Here is a 5,742-nt window from a genome sequence, read left to right on the forward strand (position 1 = left end):
ACACGCCCATGTCTGGCTGTGTATTAGATAGGTTTATTATGCCCTCTGGCGGAAGACCAAAGAAAGGAAAGAAAAGGAGCATTAAGTGCTGCAGGAGGAGAAAGTAGCAAGTTTACTGACATTCTTGGCTCTTGAAAAGTTTACAGGCTTATGAAAATGGCAAGAAAATCTTCTAGGAACAAGACAAGAATGCTGAGTAAGACTCTGAGTAGTGAACACGATGCAGATCCCTCCCATCCTGGCTACACACAAATAAGTCTCCAGAGTGACAAGTGTCCAAAAAAATTGGGAGATAAAATTTCAAGAGATAAACAGCAGAATTATCAATTTTACTAGAAATAATTTCAGTTAAAAAAAGTATTCGTAGACAGGTCAAAAAACATGAACCTGAGGCTATTGCACACTATCTTGTCAGGAATGAATTGCTAATGGGAAATGTGGCATTTCCTTTACTGGACCACTAGAATTTTCAGTATTTGTGAATTCCTGGGTCATGGTCTCCTCAGGTGCCTCAAGGCTGCCTTTGCATCCCATACCCTTCATTCCCCAAGCAAATGCAGGTGCAGAATACATGTTATTTCTTTGCTTATCAGACTATACACTCAAGTAATCAAAGCCAATAGGCCTTAAACATAAGCTGACTGGTGCAAATTGCCAACCACATGGCATTTTATATGCAGTCAGAGATGTTGACACCTTTGCTGTGCTCAGGCAGCAGAAGAGGGTGGGGAGTGTCGCTCTCTTATTCTCTCTTCCTTCAGTCCCAGCAGCGATAAGCACCTTGTTGCTGGAGGCCAGGAGATGCTCAGAAAGACTCTTAATTCCTGGTATTCTCTGGAGTGGTGAGAAACCACCGCCCTCAACCATGCTCTCTGCTCCTTACAGTTTCTCTCAGGAAGAAGGTGATGGTATTAAATGAGTAATTGTGCGTCCACATTCTGAGAATCTGGGACTTTGCGTGGATATTAATTTATCTAGAGAGAGAGAATATGATCTAATATGCTCTAAGACTAAAAAATTGGTCCTTTAGTAGGCTGACCCACTGACATTACCGTTATCTACCCTTTTTATTTTCCTATGATCCATTTACCTCTCACTTAGAGAGCTTTTCACTCCTCCTCTGGGAAGAAAAAAAAAATCGTTCTTAAATATCCTGAAGTATTTTTACTCAAAATTAAAAAAAAAAAAGTTTACTTAAAAAAATAACTTAGTACTATTCCTTAAAAATAATGTGTCGTGAACTTAGGACAACAAAGCACGTGCTTCTTTGAGTTGTCAAAATCTCTAATATCACTTTGTACTCTCCTCTTCTGCCACCCTATTCTGACGTCTTTAAAAAACAGCTTCTAGAGCACCTGGGTGGCTCAGTCGGTTGAGCCAACATCTGACTTTGGCTCAGCTCAGGTCAGGATCTCACGGTTCTGGAGTTCCAGTCCCTCTTCGGGTGAGCATGACTCCTGTTTCACGTGAGCTTGAGCCCCGCATCCGGTGAACAGGAGCCCGGCTTGAGCCCCGCTTCTCTCTCTCTCTGTCTCTCTCTCTCTCTCTCTCTCTCTCTCTCACTGTCTCTGGCTCTGTCTCTCTCTGCCACTGGCTCAACTTGGGCCCTCTACCTCCCTCTCAAAAACAAAACAAAGAAAAAAAGCAAAAACAAAATAACAGCTTCCACCGGATTTTTCCCAGCTCTATCACTTTTTCCTATTGTGTGAAGAAAACGGGGGATAAGGGTGACTTTATAGTAAAGGGACTTCTAAGGCTGTCCCGCATTCCCTCTTGGAATCCACACAGTGATTTGTTATTGTACCTCTCCTACAGAGCTTACCTCTGCTCCTGAAACCACATAAGCCCCGTGACCAGTTCTTTTCTGAATTCATCACAGGGCATGGCAAATATTTTTACCTTTTCACCTTTGGAAAAAGAAAAGGGGGGAAGGGGAGGAACAAGAAAAAAAGGTAATTCTTATTATCATCCAAGATTTTTTCAATATTTCCTTTGTTCTGATGCTTTTGTTAGAAGTAATTTTCCTTCCATTCTCTTGCTATATTTTGCTTACTTTGTATTTTTTTGTTTCAACTATAGTTAATTTAGTATTTCTTTTTCTTCTTACCCCTTTGACTTTCTCAACTGGACTTTGTGTTGGAGTCACAGAACATGAATTATTTGAGTGATTATTTTCTTAATTTCTACAAGGAAGATTCACACATAACTGGTGCCATTCTAAATGCCTAGGAGGAATGTTAATTTATTATATACAATAGATGCCTTAGGTTATTAAAACTCAATTCTCCCCTGGAACCCTAGTTGAGAAAGACTGAATTTGACCTCACCCAGCATACTGCCTTGCACATAGAAGGTACTCAATAAATGTTTTTAAATAAACAAGTAAATGAATAACTGTAAACTTCTGTGAGCTTTGAAGTCATATGAAATTTTATTCAATCCATGCTTTAACAAAATTATTTTCTACCAATAAGGTGACTTTGTCTGCTTATCTACTGAAGACAAAAGAAACCTAAATTCTCAAGAGTAAAAACTATAGGTGATGGAAAATTTAACATGAGATTATTCTCACCTTATCAAAATTATAGAATGATTTAGGAAGGACCTTCTTTATTTAGACTATCATAAACATCCAGTATTAATATTTTGGCCCAAATAAAAAAACTACATTTGGCCCAAATTACAACTACATTTATTATGTACCAGATATTGTATTAGAACTTTACCTACATTCTCTAATGTAATCATTATGTTAACAATATCAGGTAGGCATTATTACCTCTCTATAAATATGAAAACTAAAGCTCATAGATGTTAAAAACTTGCCCAATGTTAAAAGTAAGTGGAGAGTCAGGATTCTAAACCAAAAATGTCTGTTATTATGCTTTCCACATTTTGGGACACAGCTATCCCATGGGTGCTTTGGACAAATAAAAGTTCAGGTTTATCTACTATATGACAATGTGGCCTCTTCTGCTTATAGGTGGAGCTTTCTTCTGCATATTGGCAGCATAGAAAGAACTATAGTAACAAAATACAGTGGGTGTTCAACCATCAGCACTTACAAGAAAGGGAATGGTTCCTTCCTTTCCACTTTTACCTGAATGACAGTAACTTCTTTTCACTGTCTATTCTATAATCCTTTTGAAATCCAATGACAAGGTACAGCTGGACTCTTGTGCTCTTTTTTTCATTCTCATCCGTGTCCAATATGTAAAGGGATTTGGGGCCAAAAAATAAACCCCAATAACCAAAACAAAAAAGGCATTAGCAGAATAGTATTTTACAAACCTCAGAGGATAGGTCCTGTCAAAGTTCAGGGAGAAAGGAAAAGCTTTGTCCTGAAGAAAGTGAGCAGGGACGCTTCTGAAAAGGGTCACCGCAGGTGCTACTGTTGATGTGGAGGCAAAGTACAAGTTCCACGGCATTCCCTTGACTAAGTCAGCCTGAATCCATCCAGTGGTTCCTGCAATTCATCCATTCCACAAATATGAATTAAGCGTTTTCTGGGTGATGGGAATACAAAGATCTGACCTGTGTTGGCACCTGACAGGTAACCAGGTACTTGGGAGTAAGGATGGGGACAGAGGTTGAGATGAGGAGCAACTTACCACAAACCCATGAGTGGAAGGCATTCTAAAAAAAATGATCCATGTCGATTTAGACCTCTAGTCTTTCTTTTTCTAGTAAATGCCCTCTCATCTCCATATCTAGAACTTAACTTATTAGAATGTATGGTGGATCTGGGTATTAGGGTACTATACCGTGACCTGTTTAGGTCATGGGCCAGAAAAGACTCCTCTGATACTTATTTGTTATGTGATCTTAGAGCAACACTGTTCAATAGAAATGTATTGAGAGCCACATATGTCATTTAAAATGTTCTAGGGGCGCCTGGGTGGCGCAGTCGGTTAAGCGTCCGACTTCAGCTAGGTCACGATCTCGCGGTCCATGAGTTCGAGCCCCGCGTCAGGCTCTGGGCTAATGGCTCAGAGCCTGGAGCCTGTTTTCGATTCTGTGTCTCCCTCTCTCTCTGCCCCTCCCCCGTTCATGCTCTGTCTCTCTCTGTCCCAAAAATAAACGTTGAAAAAAAAATAATAAAAATAAAATAAAATAAAATGTTCTAGATGCCACACTAAACATTTTTTTCACAGAATTTTATTTAGCCCAGTGTGTCCAATATATCATTATTTCAATAAGTAGTCAAAGTAAAAATTATTAAGGAGATTTTGCTTTTCCTCATACCAAGTCGTCAATATCTGGTGAATATTCTACATTTATAGTAAATCTCAATTTGGATTTGGATGGGCCACATTTCAGTGTTCAATAGCCACACATTGCTACTGCACTGAACAGTACTGATCTAGGCTTTCGATATCAACAATGGATAAAGATGCTGAAGATAAGCAAGACCTGTTCTTATGACTCGAGACCAAAAAGTAAAGAGTTTATATCCACCTATCCTTGCTTAACACTATGTTGTGGACTTTATTTTTTAATTTGACAATACAAATTGCATAGAAGGACAGTCATATTACTTCATGCATTTTTATACTAAACTTCACGTGAATGAACAAACTCAAAAGTGTGGTGTTAAAAGAGCACCATCTTGTGGCGGTGTGTTGTTTACGTTGTTGAAACAGAATCTGGGGAAAAGGGAACAGTACCAAACAATCTGGGTAAGATTATGAGTTTCAGAAACTACTCGGTGATAGTCAAGGAACTATCATTATTTCCTCTCATATGTGAACTGGGCATAACAGACTTCCCAGTCAGAGGACTTAGAAGTGCTAAACGCTGGGTGCCACATCAGTGCAACATGAACCTTGGCTAAAGGCAAGCTAGGATTCAGTGCTGATGTGCTATATATATCACAATATCACAATGTGTGTATCACAATATATCACAATGTGTATATATATATATCACAATAACCATGAAAATACTACATATTAAAGTGTGTTCATTCTCCCTTTTGTAGCAGACTTACAATAGTCCATTTTTGTGATCATACCAGTCCCAAACCTATTTTGGCCTGAGAGCATGGCTTCCTTCCTTAGGGAATATTCTACACAGCTGCAAGGTGGCCTATCATCCTATGTTTGAACCAGTATTGATTTTAGACCACGTAATTACACGTCTAAAAAAGGGTGTGAGAAAAGACTTTTTTTCATCTTTCTCTTGCCCAGTGCTCCTAAAAGGGTTTGCCCACTCCCTATAGTTATCTATGACTACATAACAAATCATCCCCAATTTTACAGGCATAAAACAACAAACATTTCTTACCCCACAGTTTGGGGGGGAGTCAAGAACTTGGGAGAAGCTTAGTACATGATTCAGGTTGCACTCAGCATGTTGGCAGGGACTAAAGTTGTCTGAAGGCTTGATTGGAACTGGAGGACTTGCTTTCAAGAAGACTCAACCTTAACAATTGGCAGGAAGCCTCAGTTCTTCACTTGGGACTTTCCAAAGACCTAAGTGTCTCAGAGTGTGGGCCTTTATGGAAGCTGCTCGCACTTGACCTTCCCCTAGTGAGTGACCTGAGAGAGAGAGAGAGAGAGAGAGAGAGAGAGAGAGGTAAAAAAATCACAATGTCTTTTACAACCTAGTCTCAGAAGTGACATGCCATCTCTTCTGCTGTTTTCTATTAGTCACAGTGACAAAACCTCATCCAGTATAGTAAAGCAAAGGTGCAAATATCAAGAAGGTGGAATCACTGGGGAACATTTTAGGGCTGACTAA

General features: G+C 39.4%; 1 long non-coding RNA gene across 1 annotated transcript; it reads right to left on the bottom strand.

Annotated features, from left to right (window-relative positions):
• Positions 1–1,577: 1,577 nt before the first annotated feature.
• On the bottom strand, positions 1,578–5,533 carry LOC125165171 (uncharacterized). Its single transcript, XR_007152002.1, has 3 exons — positions 5,287–5,533; positions 3,292–3,466; positions 1,578–1,907 (listed from the first exon to the last, which is right to left on the bottom strand). It is a non-coding gene; the product is annotated as an uncharacterized LOC125165171 (long non-coding RNA).
• Between the last annotated feature and the right edge of the window lie 209 nt (positions 5,534–5,742).

This window comes from Prionailurus viverrinus, chromosome B2 (assembly GCF_022837055.1).
Source record: "Prionailurus viverrinus isolate Anna chromosome B2, UM_Priviv_1.0, whole genome shotgun sequence".
Lineage (NCBI taxonomy): Eukaryota > Metazoa > Chordata > Mammalia > Carnivora > Felidae > Prionailurus > Prionailurus viverrinus.